This window comes from Bombina bombina, chromosome 5 (assembly GCF_027579735.1).
Source record: "Bombina bombina isolate aBomBom1 chromosome 5, aBomBom1.pri, whole genome shotgun sequence".
NCBI lineage: Eukaryota > Metazoa > Chordata > Amphibia > Anura > Bombinatoridae > Bombina > Bombina bombina.
This window is the reverse complement of record NC_069503.1, coordinates 376,090,037-376,112,542: the sequence shown is the minus strand read 5'-3', so window position 1 is coordinate 376,112,542 and position 22,506 is coordinate 376,090,037.

Below are 22,506 nucleotides of genomic sequence, written 5' to 3'. Positions count from 1 at the left end.
CCACCAGTTTGGCCATATTTCAGAGCTGCAACATCACTGGAGTGCCCAAAAGCACAAGGTGTGCAATACTCAGAGACATGGCCAAGGTAAGAAAGGCTGAAATACGACCACCACTGAACAAGACACACAAGCTGAAACGTCAAGACTGGGCCAAGAAATATCTCAAGACTGATTTTTCTAAGGTTTTATGGACTGATGAAATGAGAGTGAGTCTTGATGGGCCAGATGGATGGGCCCGTGGCTGGATTGGTAAAGGGCAGAGAGCTCCAGTCCGACTCAGACGCCAGCAAGGTGGAGGTGGAGTACTGGTTTGGGCTGGTATCATCAAAGATGAGCTTGTGGGGCCTTTTCGGGTTGAGGATGGAGTCAAGCTCAACTCCCAGTCCTACTGCCAGTTTCTGGAAGACACCTTCTTCAAGCAGTGGTACAGGAAGAAGTCTGCATCCTTCAAGAAAAACATGATTTTCATGCAGGACAATGCTCCATCACACGCGTCCAAGTACTCCACAGCATGGCTGGCAAGAAAGGGTATAAAAGAAGAAAATCTAATGACATGGCCTCCTTGTTCACCTGATCTGAACCCCATTGAGAACCTGTGGTCCATCATCAAATGTGAGATTTACAAGGAGGGAAAACAGTACACCTCTCTGAACAGTGTCTGGGAGGCTGTGGTTGCTGCTGCACGCAATTTTGATGGTGAACAGATCAAAACACTGACAGAATCCATGGATGGTAGGCTTTTGAGTGTCCTTGCAAAAAATGGTGGCTATATTGGTCACTGATTTGTTTTTGTTTTGTTTTTGAATGTCAGAAATGTATATTTGTGAATGTTGAGATGTTATATTGGTTTCACTGGTAAAAATAAATAATTGAAATGGGTATATATTTGTTTTTTGTTAAGTTGCCTAATAATTATGCACAGTAATAGTCACCTGCACACACAGATATCCCCCTAAAATAGCTATAACTAAAAACAAACTAAAAACTACTTCCAAAACTATTCAGCTTTGATATTAATGAGTTTTTTGGGTTCATTGAGAACATGGTTGTTGTTCAATAATAAAATTAATCCTCAAAAATACAACTTGCCTAATAATTCTGCACTCCCTGTAGTGTCCAAAGTGAATATAAGTGTCCTTGATGAGTGTCCTCTGTGAATATCCAATGTGTCCAAATGGAGACTCCTAGTGTGGTGAATCCTAATTAGGTTGTATCCAGTGTTTCCAAAAAATTAATAAAAAATTAAAGTAAAAAATAAAAAAATGAAGTATGAAAAATTAACAATATTGAACCAAAAGGTGAAGCTCCAAAAATCCAATATAATATTGAATATAATTGATACCTGTGAAAACAAAAATTACATAGTGCAATACTGATAAAATAAATTGAGACTATTAGGAATAGGCTTACCCTATTTTCAGACTTGAGCAGTGACTGTCTATAGCGACGCGTTTCAGCCCCAAACTGGGCCTTTTTCAAGATGTCATCTGCTAGTAGTGTTAAGACTTAAATAGCCTGTATTGGCCAATCATAATCGAGACTTTTTCCCTCCTCGAAAATGCCCTTATGTATATCATTGATTTCAGTCATTGCCCTTAATCAAAAAGGTGACTCTTATTGCCATTATTAGGTCACTTCCGGTCTCGAAAATGCCCTTATGTATATCATTGATTTTGGTCATTGCCCTTAATCAAAATGGTGACTCTTTTGCCATTATTAGGTCACTTCCAGTCTTGAAAATGCCCTTATGTATATCATTGATTTCGATCATTGCCCTTAGTCAAAATGGTGACTATTAGTGCCATTATTAGGTCACTTCCAGTCTATAAAATGCCCTTATGTATATAATTGATTTTGATCATTGCCCTCAGTCAAAATGGTGACTATTAGTATCATTATTAAGTCACTTCTGGTCTTAGTGATATTCAAAGAAGCCATTTCACTTATAAAATAAATATCCCAAATCTAAGTTTACATTAACACTTGTCAAGGTATTTGAAATATTATTAGATGGTATACTTATTATTATTTAATAGATCTGTGGCTGTGTACATCAAATAATTAATTTAATTTCTAAAAACTTCAAATGGCACTGTGAGAAATTTAGCCCCACTGTTTTTGGTTACACAGGATGAATCATAAAGGTAACTTCAAAGAAGGATAGATTGTCAGATAGATGACCCCATACAGTGAGTGGGGACGGGGTGTCTGGAATCTGTCTTTGAGGCTTAATGAGATGCTCACAATTTCAAGGAAATGGAAATTAGCATGATGGAGCCTCAAAAGTACATGCCCATATATGGGTTTCCTGCCCAAGGTGTAACCGATCCGTCTGTGAGTATGTTTGAAGCTACAAACATGTTCAAGAAATTATAACTTTTTACAACTACTTGTAAAATGATCCCTGCTGTGTAATTGAAGCAATGAAAGTTGACCAGCAAAGACACATGTTATAGTGTAACTACTTGAATTCAATTTTTTTTATACAGCCTGAAAATCTAAATAACTATATAACAATCTATAATCTGCTGGATTTTTGTATAATTTTAAACACTGCATAGAAATGAATGTATGTATGTATACATATATTTTGGAAGCATAGAATGTTTTAGGATTTAAAATGAGCATTCTAACAATTATCTATTTCATTCCAGGCATCTAAGAAGTACATATCTAATTGACATTTTAAATGATATCCTGAATATTTTATCCTCTCAAAGAGAGATATACAGATATGAAATATTAATATGCATGGAATAATAACCTCTGTATCTCTATATTTTTCAGACATATAATAACAAGATGTCCTATGAATATGGACCATAGACATGATTCATGCATTCAGGATTTATTAGAAATATAAAATATATTATATTCATGTTTGGGATGCAGTGCAGTACTGAATATGAAATATGCTGTGGTTTTTATATGAATATATATCAGGATTTTAAATGCTATTAATTTTGGAATAGTTAGCAGTATAAATTACTTTCATGTAATATGATTTAAAAAGAATACTGATGTTTCATATTAAAATAATCAGAAGGAATAATGTGACATAGCACAATACATTTGAACATGTAAATTATTAATGTAAAGAAATTATGGCATTTATTATACATTTTAAAGAAATATTTTTAAATGTTAGAAATGATTAAATGTATTGCTGTGTTGTTTGTCATGCTGCCCCCGATGGCCAAAATCCGGTATTACAGCCAAAAGATTGACTGTTAAAAAAAATACATTTCCAAAGTATCCAATGAGAAGGGACAAGCTATCGTGGGCGTGAACAAAAAAAAATCACCAATGATTATATAAGGAATAGTTAAATGCAGAAAGGGACAGTGACTTGCTTAGACTGGTGATTGATAACTGGCAGCCATACTTGGGAACACATTCACTTAAGCAAGGAGCTAAAACTAACCTTGATCTGTGCAAAATAACTTTTCTTCAAATAAGGTGGTCTAAAGATATTTGCAAAAGACTGAACTACAAATTGACTCAAATTGGTGATGTATCTAATTTATAATATTTTAAACAAAGGTTATTGGTAAGATCATAGTCAAATTGTAAGTAATAGATTTAAGAGAGCAAGTTTGTATTTTAGCTTATATTCATAGCCTGTGTATTTTAAACTATTCCTTAATGCTAGATAATTCATCTGTGCAAATATAGATATATATATATCTTAGAATTGGTTTTAATTATAAGTAACTAAGAATGTGTTCCAGTTTAAATAAATGGACATTTAAACTGACTGTTTACATTAAGAATATATGTACTTTTAGTGTCCTAATTAAAATTGTATTAGAATCAATTGTAGATAAATAGCTGAGTGCATTACTTGAATGTTAGTAGCTGAATATCTTGGAATCTCATTGTGTTAATTGAATGAAAGGCTATTGTGAATAAGGCTAATTTTAAAGGTAAACTTTTATGAACTTTGCATAGCATATTTTAATAGTTTTAAACGTGTATAGTATTGACTCAAACTCTGGTTCCTACAAATATATTTCAATGTGTTTATAGATATCAACTAATAAAAATAATTCAGGAATTTATATTAATTTTATGGTTTCTAGTATATGCATATTGATTAAGGGTTTAATTTAAAGAAAGATTGTTAAATATATTGGGGCCTAGTTATCAAGCCGTCAACCTCAAATACACTGGAATTCCGCAGCGTATTTGTGGCGAGGCTGATTCGCCTTAGTTATTAAAGGCTAGAGACCGGCAAAAGTAGAATTTTGTGACGTAAACTTTGATCTGCCGGACTCAGTCCGACACAGATCGATTCTTACGTCACTCCAGATGTTCCGCACACAAGTGTGGCACAATCTGACTACTTTTGCTAGTTATCAAAAAACTATCAGGTATGCTCGGCACTTTTACGGCCCAGCGTACCTGGTTTTCAAACCGCCACCCTGGAGGCGGCGGATCCCATAGGAATCAATGGGAGTCTGACCATAGTGAAAGTACAAGTTCGCTGCTGCCAGACATCCCATTGATTCCTATGGGAGCTGTGTACACCTAACACCCTAACATGTACCCCGAGTCTAAACACCCCTAATCTGACTCCACCTACACTGCCGCAACTAAATAAAGTTATTACCCCCTAAACCGCCGCTCCCGGAGCCCACCGCAAGCTACTCTATACATATTAACCCCTAAACCGCCGCTCCCGGAGCTCACCGCAAGCTACTCTATACATATTAACCCCTAAACCGCCGCTCTCTGACCCTGCCGCAACCTATATTAAATGTATTAACCCCTAATCTGCCCCCCCTACACCGTCGCCACCTATAATACATTTATTAACCCCTATCCTGCCCCCCACTACACCGCCGCCACTGTAATAAATTTATTAACCCCTAAACCTAAGTCTAACACTAACCCTAACACCCCCCTAACTTAAATATTAATTAAATAAATCTAAATAATATTTCTATTATGAACTAAATTAATCCTATTTAAAACTAAATACTTACCTTTAAAATAAACCCTAATATAGCTACAATATAAATAATAATTATATTGTAGCTATCTTAGGATTTATTTTTATTTTACAGGCATCTTTCAATTTATTTTAACTAGGTACAATAGCTATTAAATAGTTATTAACTATTTAATAGCTTACCTAGCTAAAATAAAGAGAAATGTACCTGTAAAATAAAAACTAACCTAAGTTACAATTACACCTAACACTACACTATACTTTAATAAATTATTCCTATTTAAAACTAAATACTTACCTGTAAAATAAACCCTAAGATAGCTACAATGTAATTAATAATTACATTGTAGCTATTTTAGGAATTATATTTATTTTACAGGTAGCTTTGTATTTATTTTAGCTAGTTAGAATAGTTATTAAATAGTTATTAAATATTTAATAACTACCTAGCTAAAAGAAATACAAAATTACCTGTAAAATAAATCCTAACCTAAGTTACAATTAAACCTAACACTACACTATCATTAAATAAATTAAATAAATTAACTACAAATAACTACAATTAAATACAATTACATAAACTAACTAAAGTACAAAAAAAAAAGCTAAGTTATAAAAAATAAAAAAAATAGGTTAGAAACATTTTAAAAATATTACACCAATTTTAAGCTACTTACACCTAATCTAAGCCCCCTAATAAAATAACAAACCCCCCCAAAATAAAAAAATGCCCTACCCTATTCTAAATTAAAAAAGTTCAAAGCTCTTTTACCTTACCAGCCCTTAAAAGGGCCTTTTGTGGGGGCATGCCCCAAAGAATTCAGCTCTTTTGCCTGTAAAAGAAAAATACAACCCCCCCCAACATTAAAACCCACCACCCACATACCCCTAATCTAACCCAAACCCCCCTTTAAAATAACCTAACACTAATCCCCTGAAGATCATCCTACCTTGAGTCGTCTTCACTCAGCCGAGCAGCGATGGAACCAAATAGGAGACCCGGAGCGGCAGAAATTATCCTCCAAGCGGCGCTGAAGAAATCTTCCATCCGATGAAGTGATCCTCCAAGTGGCGCTGAAGAATTCTTCCATCCGGGCGATGTCATCTTCCAAGCGGCGCTGAAGAAGCCTTCTATCGGGGCGATGTCATCTTCCAAGCGGGGTCTTCAATCTTCAATCTTCATCCCGCCGACGCGGAACATCCTTCTTTAACGACGGACTACCGACGAATGCAGGCTCCTTTAAGGGACGTCATCCAAGATTGCGTCCCTTCAATTCCGATTGGCTGATAGGATTCTATCAGCCAATCGGAATTAAGGTAGGCAAAATCTGATTGGCTGATGGAATCAGCCAATCAGATTCAAGTTCAATCCGATTGGCTGATCCAATCAGCCAATCAGATTGAGCTCGCATTCTATTGGCTGATCGGAACAGCCAATAGAATGTGAGCTCAATCTGATTAGGTGGTGACGGTGTAGGGGGGGCAGGATAGGGGTTAATAAATTTAATATAGGTTGCGGCGGGTTCAGGGAGCGGCGGTTTAGGGGTTAAACTATTTATTTATTTGCGGCGAGGTGCGGGATCAGCAGGATAGGGGTTAATAACTTTATTATAGAGGGCGACGGTATGGGGGGGCAGGATAGGGGTTACTAGTTATAATGTAGGTGGCAGCGGTGTCCGGGAGCGGTGGTTTAGGGGTTAATACATTTATAAGAGTTGCGGCGGGGTCTAGGAGCGGCGGTTTAGGGGTTAATACATTTATAAGAGTTGCGGCGGGGTCTAGGAGTGGCGGTTTAGGGGGTAGAACAGTGTAGTTAGTGTGAGTGCTTAGTGACAGGCTAGCAAGAAAGCTGTCAAAAAGCCGAAGAGTAGCGAGATCAGATGAGTGATAACTCTCACAGTCCGCTGCTCATCGCCCCGTACTTGGTGCGCAGCTTTTTGACAGCTTTTTTGATAACTTAGGCGAATTTTTGCAGGTCCGCGGCGGCGATGTGAGGCGAGCTTTGGGCAGGCGTATTGGGCCAGCGAAGGCAGGAAAAGTAGACACGTTGATAACTAGGCCCCACTGTGTTATAACCCTGCCATATACTGACATATTATTTGGAGGCACTTGGCATGAGATATTATTAATATTTATCATATTGATATAATATATTTGTAGTAAATAGAAATTATTATAAAAAAGAGAAAACAATCATATTTCGAAATTAATATTTTTAAAATATGTTGTTTTTTTTTAAAATTTAAATATTGATTTTCATATTTCGAGATTAATATTGATATTTTGAAATATTATTAAAGATTACTTTTTGAAAAATTAATAAAAATATTAATTTTTCATATTTCAAAATTAATCAAAAATATAAATTTTTCATATTTCAAAATTCATAGAAATTGGTAAAAATTGTATTAGCGTTTTAATTTAACTAAATACTAAGCCAATATAATAATGTCTATTACTAGGAGTGAATCATTTAAGTCTGTACATAACGTTGAAGGTTGTGCCCTAACAATACCCCTTACTCGAGGTCAGGTCCTTAAGAGGGACATTATAGGCCACATTAAAGAGAGGTTTAATATTGCGGGTACATGAATATGCTTGAAATTAAGGCTAAAAAATCTTGCCATTGATGAAGATAGGTGGAATGAAAAAAGTGAATTATTCCAAGAATTATTAATGATTAATCAATGCAAGGTTCTCAAAAAGCGAGACAAACTAATACTAAAATCTTGGCCCCTTGTGATATGCATTATTGACGAAATGTTGCTATATCTCATAGAGAAAGAATTGCAAATACAGAAGCTAGAAAATAGTATTCGTTTCTCACGCAGATGCGAAGAGAATTTAAAAATAGCCAAAGATAAAATTGATGAGTTTCCCCAAGACATAACCACCTTAGATAAGCATAACTTAGATTTACTAGCAATGATACAAGAGTTAAGTAAACAGCTTGCGCAAAGCCAGAGAGAATTAAGTGATTTAAAAAGGTCATATCACCTTAATGCAAACCTCTCTATTAACAGTGAGAATAATGCAGATAATTCTAACTCCCTTAGAGAATGCATCAGGGACAAAATGCAGAAATATATGGAAGAGTGTAGACAAATGACCCCTGTTGGGTCAGAAATAGATTTCCCAAATAGACAGTCACCTCATGATGTAAATTTAGGGAGCTGCTGTAACTCAGCTGATGAGGGGGAGGGAACCCCTAATAGAGAGTCAGAGGGCAGAGCTAACTACCCAAATAGCCCACGTAGTACTAATGTACGTAGGGGGTCTCCCCATGGTGAAAATAGGGAACACTCCAACCCCAAAAATAAGGCTCCTAGGAAATCCCAGAATAAGTCTAATAAGGTATATGACTCCCATAAAGTAATTACTTTCCTAAAGGATGCAGTACCTAGATTCTCCAACAAGGGAACAGACTCTGTAATTTATCACTTAGAGGCCTTTGAAAATGCTTTAGCTATAATGAATGTTACAAGTGAGCAGTCAAAAATTAAATTTCTGCCCTGGGTATTTGAAGGTAAACATCACAAATTCTTTGCTTCACTAAAGGATATGAATATTCATTCCTGGAGTGAAACAAAACGACAGTGCAGAAAAGAATTTGGGCAACATTGCACTAAAACTGCAGCAAAAATAGCTGTATATGGTTTAAAATGTAGTGCAAATCAGAGCCCCATAGAGTTCCTTTCTGTACTGAAAAATGCATACAGTATGGCTGAAGATAATCCCATATTTGAATGCTCAGAATTTGTGAATTTATTTTTTGAAGCACTGCCCACGCCCATCAAAATTAATTTAGCTAGAGAGTTTGATGAGAACTGCTCATTGGAATGGCTGATCAAAGAGAGTACAAAGTTATACTCTATTCAGCAGTCCGGTGAACAGGGGGTTAAAAAGGAATTAAAACCCAAAATTGTGGCAGAAACTAGGGTATCACCTAGCCCCCTCAATTTGGAGTCTAAAAAGAAAACCTATGCAGAGGTGGCCAGAGCAAACAGGCCATCTCCGCAGAGGTTTAACTCTACCCCTCCCCCAACACAGGCTGAGGCGCAGAGAGACTATAACCAAAGTGGGGGACATACACAGGTAAATAATACTCCCAAAGAGAATACCCCAAAAATAATTGGTATCCCCGTAAGGGTAGATACAATAAATGGCAAAGATATTCTCAGGGTAACCAAACACCCCAAGTAAATAATGCTCCCCAAAATACTAATGCTGAACAAGTTGAACCCCATGGGCAACCATGCCAGGATAGAAATAGCGGCCCTGATTCCGAGGGGACCCCATGGTCCAGGAATCATTATTATGGGGCATCAAGAGATAGGCCCAGGGGTAGAGGTAACTTGTACAATCAAGTAGATCAGCTTTATACCCAGTTAAATCGGTTGAGCGAACATTTCGCTAATATGAGTCAACCTTTTACGGCTCAGCAGCCGAACAATATTTTTTTAGGGGTACAGCCAGTGGTCAACAGTGGGCCACAGGCACAGTCATAAATACTGCAGTATCATCTGAAATGGAGGGGAGAGATATATAAAATGTAATGATACATGTCAATAATGGTACTAATCATATTCTCTCCCCATAGACCAGAAACGGACGATTTAGCTGTGATGACAAGCAACATCAGCCGGGAAGCATTAACAAATCTCTTCCTGTGCAGCATTCTCTAAACCTTATTTCCACAGATGCAGTACACAAGAACCCAGTCGACCCTATTATAGAGGGAACCGGTAAGAGTGACATCTCTTCTGCATCAGGTAACACGGCGGATTCAGGTAACACGTGGCAAAACCCACAAGTGTGCAATCATGCCAGTTTTATGTGTGAAATGGTAGAAACTGCAGGGAGATATTATGTATTAGCTGAGCTGCAGGATTCAGTATCCAACCCTATCATGGGATTAATTGATACTGGATCTCAGGCAAGTATTTTATCCCACAGGTACTACACACAGCTGAATGAGCTAACACCCCACAAACCTAAAATAAAAGAATTTGATGGTTCACTAATAGGTGTTGGGGTTGACTCTCTAAAAGTTTACGGTACTGCATGGTTAAAATTTAAACTGGGGAACAGGGTCATAAGACACCCTGTCATTATAGTGGATCTACCCACTGATCATTCAATAATTGGTAGAGATCTCCTGAAGCGTTTAAGCACCATAATTGATTGCATAAATAATGTAATTTGGTCACAAGTAAAACGGCCAATAAATTATGGGCAATCCGGTATATCTCGCACCCGACATAACTGTCATGTGGTGGAAGAGAAGCCAGATGCTGTGGAGATTCATTTCAGGAATAACTCTGTACCTGAAATTACTATCCTACAAATAGATGATCAGACTCCTTTAAGGTGGCTCTGATGGTAATACTTTTAAAATTTCGCCCGGAAAGATAGCGAATATTTCCTTAGACGGCAATGTATTAACCATATCTCTCCACAAGGGGGATGCTAAAACCCCTAAAGTGGGAGGCCACGCTCAGTACCTCGCAGGAATTGAGAGAGTCAAAGAGGATCTATTTATCCCTATACAAGTGCATGACCTTGGTACAACAAAGTATGCCAAATTGAACTTAAAACAGGAAGCTATCTATATAAGCGAAGGCTTATTAGTGCAGATAGCTGAACCTAAAGTGATTAAATATCTTTCTCCATAAGACCACTGTGTCCACAGCCTGGATGACAGGGTTGAAAGCTATAACATCACAGCTAAGTGCTTATTATCTGTCTCTATAGGTAATAAGTCAGTGAAGCACCTGTTTTTAGTTTTAAATACTCCCCATAATCAAATATACATTGGCAATGATATCTTACATAGATATGCCATACAAATAGATTTGATTAACTCTTGCCTCTGGAGCAGGTTAAGGGGGGGACCCTGAAGTATTTCAGGATGAAAATGCAGCCCTGAAATCAAACCAGCAATTGACATATGCTGTGAATATGCAGGTGTCTAACAATGTTATAATTCCTGCTGGGGTTGATAAATTTCTTTTACCCTTACAGGTAAAGAGAGGTCAGAAACTTCTGAAACTTCTGAAACACTAATTTGCTTCTCCCATAGAATACAAAATCTTTGTATCACAATGACCTACACTACTTTGGTAAATATTGGAACTATTCCAATACATGTTATTGTGCATAACATGACCCCACAGGATATAACCTTATCCAAGGGGACTACCATAGGATATGCACTGAAATCAAGTTTTTACACTTTTGGATTCCAGAATAATTTAATTGGGCTAATACCTGAAGGATACTTAACTGAAGATCAATTAATAGAACAATCATTTGCATCTATGCCAGAGGGTCTTTTTACAATTCAGTCTATTTATCACTTCAGCTCAGAGGAAGGCATCTGTAAAATTGAAGAAGCCTCTCTGGTATTTGATCAGCCGATCATACAGCGATAATACCCCAATACCCAGAGTCATGGGGGCAATGTAAATTATAATCAAGGGGATCTCACCTCTAGATTAGAAGAAGCCTATGAAATAGGACAGCCTGAAATCTTTCCAGGATTTCAGCAAATAGTCGAAGAACAAATATCCTTAGCTAATGGCTGTTCCAGTAATGATGAACGCCAACAGCTGCGAGAACTCCTGATGGAGTACAAGGATATGTTTGCTAGGGATTCATATGACTGTGGGACTACAGACTTGCACATTGCAAGAATACAAACAGATCCCAATGCGCCACCTGTTTTTGTTAAACAATACAGACTTCCTTTAGCCTCATATGATTCTCTTGTAGAAATCATAAGGAACCTGGAAGAGAGAGGTATTATCCGACAGGTGCACTGCTCTTACAACAATCCTATTCTAGGTGTTCTTAAGCCCAATGGACAATGGTGTTTATGTGCTGACTTAAGACAGCTAAACACACAAGTGTACATGTCTGGCTGGCCTGTGCCATATATTGACCAGTGCCTAGCGCAGATGCAGGAATCCAAAATATTCACTGCCATTGATTGTGCACAGGGATATTGGACCATAAAAGTACATGAGGAGAACCAGTTTAAGCTGGCATTCTCATTCCAAAAGGTCCAGTATGCATTTCAGAGACTTTCTTTTGGATACATAAATTCTGGACATTAATTTGCTGTATTCATGCATAAGGCTATGCCTGATGCACTGGAAAGGGGGACCTTATCTTATGTTGATGACGTTTTAATCAAAAGCACAGACTTTGAAAAACACATCGCAGAACTTAAAACACATCCTCAGCCAACTTAAAAGGGCAGGTGTCAAATTATCCCTACAAAAAGCTCAATGGTGCCGCACTCGTGTAAACTTCTTGGGACATGAAGTTACTTCTGAATGGCTAAATCCTCAGAAGAAACAGGTGCAAGCTATAGTAAATTCTAAAAACCCAACTAACTTAAAGGAATTGAGATCATTTCTGGTTATGACAAATTATTCTTGCAAATTCATTGATAATTATGCAGAATTAGCTAAACCACTATTACTTCTTCTAAAGAAGGATGTGAAATGGCACTGAAGGGAGTCTCAAGAGACAGCCATCAGAGAGCTGAAGAGAAAACTCACTCAACCACCTTTCTTAGCATACCCTGAAGGTGGTAAACCTTTCTTCTTAGAGACAGGTTACACAGATATAAGCATGAGTGCTGTTTTATACCAAAAGCATGATAATTTAGGCAAAGTCATTTGCTTATGCGAGCAAAACTCTATCCCCAGTAGAAATAAAAATTTAGCGATTGCGAAAAAGCCCTCTTATCTACTGTATGGGCTCTACAAAATTTCCGCAGCTATATACAGGGCGAGAAAATTATTGTAGAAACGGCCCACCGGCCTTTGCTATATTTGCAAAGTGAGAGAATAAGAGATGGGAATTTGTCTAAAAGCCGCATAACAGCGTGGACTCTTTCCTTACAAGGCTGGCCCTTAGAAATTCGCTACAAGCAGAATAAAAAGAATCCAGTCGCACAGGGGCTTGCTGAGCTCCACGGCTGTACTGCTAGAGATCCTGGGGAAGAATTATCAGAAGATGATTTCCTGGAGGAACAATTGCTTTCCCCATATAAAATGTACAATGAGGACCATTGTCAAACATTACCTTGGGTATATGTTGATGGTTGTTCTTACCATGCCACTATTGAAAATGAGCGAAGACTAGTCGCTGGCATTGGTATAACTTGGGCAAATGGATTCCCAAATATTTCTGTAGGTTTCAACATAGGACCAAGATCCAGTCAAGTTGCAGAACTCACTGGTGTTCTAAAAACCATTGAAATGGCTATTGAACAAAATATTCGTGAATTTGTGATCATTACTGACTCAAATTATGTGCGTGACAGTTTTGTTGAATACCTGCCAACTTGGAAAAGAAATGGCATGCAGAAAAGCAACAACAAACCAGTCAAGCATGGCAAGTTGTTCTGCAAAATTGATAATCTGGTGGTATCCAATGATTTAACCATACACTGGAAAAAGACCAAGGGTCATTCCAGGGTTCTAGGTCCTGATAAGGAAGGCAATGACCTTGCGGATTCATTAGCCAAACAAGGAGCCATAACTGGAGAACTCCTTAATATTGACCACTTAATGGGTGCAATTCAGGTAGAAGCCATTACCAGAAACCAGGCTAGACAACAGAGTGAGCCTAACCTGGTGCAATGGAGTCAGGATTCTCCTAGTGAGGACCTGATCACTTGGCAAAAAGAAGACCCCATTGTAGGCATCTTCTATAAACACATAGAAGATCCTGAAAGTAACCCCATCTCAAAAGATGATTGTATTGGCAAAGAAGATCTTAGAAACTTAATGAAATCCAGATCACAATTCAAGTTACAGGATGGTTTGTTGATTAGAACCTCCAAGTCTGGCATCCAACAATGGATAGTACCCACCAAGTTCAGAGGTCAAATGCTTCAACATGCCCATGATGCTCCCACATCTGGTCATCGTGGTGCCAAACTCACGTTTGAAATATTGCGTGACTACGCTTCTTGGCCACACATGTTGAAAGATGTTCAAACCTACTGTCAAGGTTGTTTAATCTGACCACAGTTCCATCCCACTGCGCCAACGCATAGAGCGCCATTGCAGAAAAGGGGGATGATAATGCCATGGTCAGATATACAAATTGATTTTATTGGTCCAGTAACTAGGTCATCAAGAGGTAACAAATACATGTTAACAGTGACATGCCTGTTCACTAAATGGGTAGAGTGCATCAGTGCACCTAACAATAGTGCTGAAACATGCGCAGCATTGCTCATCAACCACATGTTTTCCAGATTTGGTTTGCCCCAAAGAATCAAATCAGATCGAGGAACCCACTTCACTAGCGAAGTGATGACCAAAATGTGGAAAATACTAGGGGTTAAAAGAAAGCTCCATATTGCTTATAGAGCTGCCTCAAGTGGTGGTGTAGAGCGTTACAACCAGTCCATTGTGAAAATCCTCAAAAAGTTTGTGAGTGAAACGGGTAAAGACTGGGATGTAAAATTAACTCTAGTCTTAATGGCATTAAGAGCAACTCCAAGTAGTGCTACCAAGATGTCACCTTTTGAACTGATGACTGGTAAAAGAATGGTTCTACCTCAACATCTACTGTACCGTACATCAGACCAAAATTTGATAAACGCTGCCAATACACATCAATATGTGGAGAACCTAAGAAAGCACCTGCAATATGCCTTTGCATTTGCTCAAAGAAACTTGGAGAAAGCCGCAACTGCCACTAAAACCTATTATGATCTCAAAACGTCCAAAAAGGAATATGAAATAAATTATAAAGTTTATCTTTATAACTTTGGAAGAGATCAGGTTAGGGAGAAGAAATTAGAAATTTCTTCCATCATCGAAAGGTCCTTTTGTCATTACTGACAAAATATCTCCAGTGGCCTATAAAATACGGATCCCCAAAAATGAAAGTTTCATAGATAAATGGGTCCATATCAATCAATTGTGAGCATGCCATCCTAGATCCCAACTACAAGTCATAGAGGGAGAATGAAGTGTCATATCCCCAAATGCACTAAAAACATACTGTAGTTTAAAGATGCCTAGATGATAAACATGAAGGCTCAAAAATGACGGACTCTCTACATAGAAGACTGTCTATGATGTGTACGGCCAACACACTCACCAAATACCACTGACTTTAAGCCAATTCAAATACATGTGTCCTACATATATTTGAATTGGAAGGGGGATTTATGTCAAGGTATTTGAAATATTATTAGATGATATACACAGGTATACTTATTATTATTTAATAGATCTGTGGCTGTGTACATCATATAATTCATTTAATTTCTAAAAACTTCAAATGGCACTGTGTGAAATTTAACCCCACTGTTTTTGGTTACACGGGATGAATCATAAAGGTAATTTCAAAGAAGGATAGATTGTCAGATAGATGACCCCATACAGTGAGTGGGGACGGGGTGTCTGGAATCTGTCTTTGAGGCTTAATGAGATGCTCACAATTACAAGGAAATGGAAATAAGCATGATGGAGCCTCAAAAGTACATGCCCATGTATGGGTTTCCTGCCCAAGGTGTAGCCGATCCGTCTGTGAGTATGTTTGAAGCTACAAACATGTTCAAGAAATTATAACTTTTTACAACTACTTGTAAAATGATCCCTGCTGTGTAATTGAAGCAATGAAAGTTGACCAGCAAAGACACATGTTATAGTGTAACTACTTGAATACAAATTTTTTTATACAGCCTGAAAATCTAAATAACTATATAACAATCTATAATCTGCTGGATTTTTGCATAATTTTAAACACTGCATAGAAATGAATGTATGTATGTATACATATATTTTGGAAGCATAGAATGTTTTAGGATTTAAAATGAGCATTCTAACAATTATCTCTTTCATTCCAGGCATCTAAGAAGTACATATCTAATTGATATTTTAAATGATATCCTGAATATTTTATCCTCTCAAAGAGGGATATACAGATATGAAATATTAATATGTATGGAATAATAACCTCTGTATCTCTATATTTGTCAGACATATAATAACAAGATGTCCTATGAATTTGGACCATAGACAAGATTCATGCATTCAGGATTTATTAGAAATATAAAATATATTATATTCTGGTTGGGGTGCATTGCAGTACGGAATATGAAATATGCTGTGGTTTTTATATGAATATATATCAGGATTTTAAATGCTATTAATTTTTGAATAGTTAGCAGTATAAATTACTTTCATGTAATATGATATTAAAAAAAATACTGATGTTTCATATTAAAATAATCAGAAGGAATAATGTGATATAGCACAATACATTTGAACATGTAAATTATTAATGTAAAGAAATTATGGCATTTATTACACATTTTAAAGAAATATTTTTAAATGTTAGAAATGATTAAATGTATTGCTGTGTTGTTTGTCATGCTGCCCCCCCGATGGCCAAAATCCGGTATTACAGCCAAAAGATTGACTGTTAAAAAAAAAATACATTTCCAAAGTATCCAATGAGAAGGGACAAGCTACCGTGGGCGTGAACAAAAAAAAATCACCAATGATTATATAAGGAATAGTTAAATGCAGAAAGGGACAGTTTTTTGTGTGACTTGCTTAGACTGGTGATTGATAACTGGCGGCCATACTTGGGAACACATTCACTTAAGCAAGGAGCTAAAACTAACCTTGATCTGTGTAAAATAACTTTTCTTCAAATGAGGTGATCTAAAGATATTTGGAAAAGACTGAACTACAAATTGACTCAAATTGGTGATGTATGGTTATTCTAATTTTTAATATTTTAAAAAAAGTTTATTGGTAAGATCATAGTTAAATTGTAAGTAATAGATTTAAGAGAGCAAATGTATTTTAGCTTATATTCATAGCCTGTGTATTTTAAACTAATCCTTAATGCTAGATAATTCCTCTGTGCAAATATATATATAAATATATATATATCTTAGAATTGGTTTTAATTATAAGTAACTAACGCCTAGATTTAGAGTTTGGCATTAGCCGACAAAAGCAGCGTTAAGGGGTCCTAACGCTGCTTTTTACCGCCCGCTGGTATTTAGAGTCAGGCAGGAAAGGGTCTACCGCTCACTTTCTTTCCGCGACTCAAGGCTACCGCAGATCCCCTTACGTCAATTGCGTATCCTATCTTTTCAATGGGATTTGCCTAACGCTGGTATTTCGAGTCTTGGAAGAAGTGAGCGGTAGAGCCTCTACCGACAAGACTCCTACCATCAAACAAAATCAGTAGTTAAGAGCTTTATTGGCTAATGCGGGAACATAAAGCTCTTAACTACTGTGCTATAAAGTACACTAACACCCATAAACTACCTATGAACCCCTAAACCGAGCCCCCCCCCCCACATCTCCAACCCTATAATAAATTTTTTTAACCCCTAATCTTCCGTCGTTAGTCCGTCAGTTGAAGAGGATGGCTCCACGTCGACTGGCTGGAAGATGGCTCTGCTTCACTCCGCTCCGCTCCAGATGGATGAAGATAGAAGACCCCACTTGGATGAAGACTTCTACCGGATGGAGGACCTCTTCTTGCCCCGCTTGGATGAAGACTTCTACCGGATGGAGGACCTCTTCTTGCCCCGCTTGGATGAAGAATTCTACCAGATGGAGGACATCTTCTTGCTCCGCTTGGATAAAGAATTCGGCTCGGCTGAGGTGAAGACGACACAAGGTAGGAAGATCTTCAGGGGGTTAGTATTAGGTTTATTTAAGGGGGGTTTGGGTAGGTTAGAGTAGGGGTATGTGGGTGGTGGGTTTTAATGTTGGGGGGTTGTATTTTTTTTACAGGTAAAAGAGCTGATTACTTTGGGGCAATGCCCCGCAAAAGGCCCTTTTAAGGGCTGGTAAAAGAGCTGATTACTTTTTAATTTAGAATAGGGTAGGGCATTTTATTATTTTGGGGGGCTTTTTATTTTATTAGGGGGCTTAGATTAGGTGTAATTAGTTTAAACTTCTTGTAAAAAAAAATTATTTTCTGTAATTTAGTGTGGTTTTGTATTATAGTTTAGCTAATTGTAGTTAATTTATTTAATTAACGTATTGATAGTGTAGTGTTAGGTGTATTTGTAACTTAGATTAGGATTTATTTTACAGGTAATGTTGAAATTATTTTAACTAGGTAGCTATTAAATAGTTAATAACTATTTAATAGCTATTGTACCTAGTTAAAATAAATACAAAGTTGCCTGTAAAAGAAATATAAATCCTAAAATAGCTACAATGTAGCTATTAGTTATATTGTAGCTATATTAGGGTTTATTTTATAGGTAAGTATTTAGTTTTAAATAGGAATAATTTATTTAATTATAGTAAATTTATTTAGATTAATTTAAATGATATTTAAGTTAGGGGGGTGTTAGGGTTAGACTTAGGTTTAGGGGTTAATAACTTTATTATAGTAGCAGCGACATTGGGGGCGGAAGATTAGGGGTTAATATTTGTAGGTAGGTGGGGGCAATGTTAGGGAGGGCAGATTAGGGGTTAATACTATTTATTATAGTGTTTGCGAGGCGGGAGTGCAGCGGTTTAGGGGTTAATACATTTATTATAGTGGCGGCGAGGTCCGGTCGGCTGATTAGGGGTTAATAAGTGTAGTTAGGTGGTGGCGACATTAGGGGGGGGGGGCAGATTAGGGGGTTATAAATATAATATAGGTGTCGGCGATGTTAGGGGCAGTAGATTAGGGGTTCATAGCTATAATGTATGTGGCGGCGGTGTCCGGAGCGGCAGATTAGGGGTTAATAGTATAATGCAGTGTCAGCGATAGCGGGGGCGGCAGATTAGGTGTTAATAAGTGTAAGATTAGGGGTGTTTAGACTCGGGGTTCATGTTAGGGTGTTAGGTGTAGACTTAGAGAATGTTTCCCCATAGGAAACAATGGGGCTGCGTTAAGAGCTGAACGCTGCTTTTTTGCAGGTGTAAGGTTTTTTTTCAGCCAGCTCAGCCCCATTGTTTCCTATGGGGATATCGTGCACGAGATTGTTAATTTGTAATCATTCACGGACCTTAGTAAACTTCCGGTAGTGATAATATGTCACTTCCGGATGACGCGTCACTTCCGTTTTTTTTATTCTGCGTCACTTCCGGCGAAAAAAAGATGCCCTTGTAGCCGGTTTACAATATAGATTTCTGTGAAATGTTAGTTATGGCTCTATGGACTAGAAAATATATAATTTTGGGCTCTCCAATATAAAAACCAATGTGGTAGTTTGTGTTAAAGTTAATAGTATGCTCAAGTCTTAAGGTCCACATCTCCAATAACATATAAAATTATAAAAATATATAAAATGCCTAAAGTAACAATCATACATATAGCATCAAAGAACGGAAAAAGTTGCAATCATACATATACCATAAAAAATGGAACAAACATTCAGAATATTAAAAGATTGAAGCTCACTAATTTATACTTAAAGGGACATTAAACCCAAGAAAATGAAGAAAATTCAATAATAGAAATAAATTACAATGTTTTTTTTTCATTTTATGTTCTATCTAAATAATAAAAGAAAATAAATGAGTTTTATGTCCCTTTAAGGTCTTCTATAATCAACATCAAATGTAGAAGTTCTAAAATTATTAGTATTAAGTGTTAAAATCCCTCACATACAAAATCTCTACAAACATACTGGATAAAAATATATTATGTAAAAGCATAGTCTGTATAACAGCGATGGGTTATATACAAAGATAGCATTTCTTAAAAAATACTGGCATTTTTAAAAAACATTTTAAAACCAATAAAATGTAAATTAAGAATGATAGAATATTAAAAAGGGGGTTATAAGAGAATGTGTATTAAAAATATATATTTATAATTATATTTATAATTATAAAACAGGGGGGATTTTCAATACTTAGAAGCTGAATAGTAAAAAAACATGGACTTAATAAAAAAGATGAAAAACTTCAATATCAGCATTGAGACCCTGTGGATGTATGCAATCTATATACAAAATCAATTTAGCCTCAGCTTGTAGCAATCTTTTTCCATAGTCTCCCCCTCTCCATTGTTTTGGTACTTTACAAATAGCCATATATTTGAGACTGTGTTTTTGCCTCCATGTTTATCTTGAAAATGTTTATATAATGGAACATCGTCTCTATTGTGTTTAATGGCAAATAGGTGCTCTCTGATTCTGTCTTTGACACTACATGTGGTCTGTCCGACGTATTGGAGACCACAACCACATTCAATCAGATAAATCACCCCTTTATCTTTGCAACGGATAACATCATTTATCTTAAAAATGTATTTACTATTATTATATCTGAATGATTTCAAACTAAGCTTGTCCCTGATCTCTCTACTTGTTAGTGAGAGACTATCGGCTACTGAGACGGGAACTAAAGATTTGCTGATCCAGCCCATCCAGGTCGAGGAGACTCGGATGAACAAAGACCCCACTCTGGCGATAGCCCCTACAGGTTGTGAGAAACTTCATTCTTCGCAGCCCTCAAAGGAGATGCCTTTGGTAAATAGTAAGAAATCCGTACTTTTATTACTAGAATAGGTGGGTATCAGTTGATTTGATGATTGTGGTTGCGGAGAACCAGAGCAGACGCCCTCTTAGTAGGCTGCAGCTACACCTCAAGAAAGCAATACGTCAATGGTTGTTGGGCTACGAAGTGGCCAGCAGACGTTTCCAACGGGATAAAAGGTGTGAGACTTTATTACTATGGAACCGGCATGCCGGTCACTCCACTCAGTATGAACAGTTTGCTGTGAGAGATATCTCAATATTGAAACTGATAGTATGTACTATGTCTACGAAAGTAAAGATCAGCAAAGCAAGGCCCCTGACGATTCTGTGTTGATTAAAGACAGGAGTTTGCTGACTTTTCACTCACCCCTAACCTTCTCCCTTATATTTAGGAGAGATGGACTAGAAATGTCCTTTTTTTGAATTTTATATCCCAGTTTATCCTTGTTTTCCATCAATCATCCTGTGTTTAATATTAGTAAAATGTCTTCATGAAGCTTACAAGCAATGTCTTCTATTGCCTATATTGTATTTACATCTGTACACTCTGGGGCCTATTTACTATGGTGCGAGAGGACATGATCCGATATAGCGGATCATGTCCGCTGCACATCGATAAATTCCAGTTCTTGTGAACTGCTGTTGCAATGCCTCCCCCTGCAGATTCCCGGCCAATCGGCCACTAGCAAGGGGTGTCAATCAACCCGATCGTATTCAATCGGGTTGATTTGTGTCCGCCGCCTCAGAGCAGGTGGACAGGTTATGGATTACACATCTTATCGCTAAAATAGAGTATTTTTTTGTGAAGCTACCCATCCAGAGTTACCCATCCAGAGTTATTAAACCGCATTGTGGCCCTGGGTGTGAATTGTTCTAGATTTGGTAAAAGTTTTATGTATTCTGCTAAAACGTGCCTTCACCGCCTTATAACTTTGTGTTTACGCTACAGTAGAGGACATATCGTAGAGAGGGCAGCTTTACACTAGTATGTGTTTTCTTTCTGTGACCTGAAGGCTCACCGGAAACACGGGGCATCAAGCTCAATACGGAGCTTGATAAATATGCCCCTATACCTATCCTTGCCAGCACTAGCCTCACTTAAGATTAAGCTTTCTCTTTTTTTTCTTAAGGGAAGCGCAGTAGCTCTGAGTTAAGAAAAAAATGCTGAGCCTTCTGACGCTTTAGTAGCCGTATCCGATATTCCCTCACAATGTTCTGAGGTAGGGATGAGGGATTTGCTGTCTGAGGGAGAGATTTCTGATTCAGGAAAGATGTTCTCTCAGACAGATTCAGATATGACGGCATTTAAATTTAAGCTAGAGCACCTCCGCTTATTGCTCAGGGAGGTTTTAGCTAATCTGGATGATTGTGACCCTATTTTAGTTCCAGAGAAATTGTGTAAAATGGACAAATATTTAGAGGTTCCTGTTTACACTGATGTGTTTCCGGTCCCTAAGAGGATTTCAGACATTGTTACTAAGGAGTGGGATAAACCAGGTATTCCGTTCTCTCCCCCTCCTGTTTTTAAGAAAATGTTTCCCATTTCAGACACCATAAAGGACTCATGGCAGATGGTCCTTAAGGTGGAGGGAGCTATTTCTACCCTGGCTAAGCGTACAACTATACCTATTGAAGACAGTTGTGCTTTCATTGATCCTATGGATAAAAAATTAGAGTGTCTCCTAAAGAAAATTTTTGTTCATCAAGGTTTTCTTCTTCAACCTATAGCATGCATTGTTCCTGTAACCACTGCAGCTGCCTTTTGGCTTGAGGCTCTAGAAGAGGCTCTTCAGATGGAGACCCCACTAGATGATATTTTAGACAGACTTAAGGCTCTTAAGTTGGCTAATTCTTTTATTACAGACGCCGCTTTTCATCTTGCTAAATTAGCGGCTAAGAATTCAGGTTTTTGCCATTTTAGCGCGTAGAGCGTTATGGCTTAAGTCCCTGGTCAGCTGATGTGTCATCTAAATCTAAGCTTTTTTCCATCCCTTTCAAAGGTAAGACCCTATTCGGGCCTGCATTGAAAGAGATCATTTCAGACATTACTGGAGGG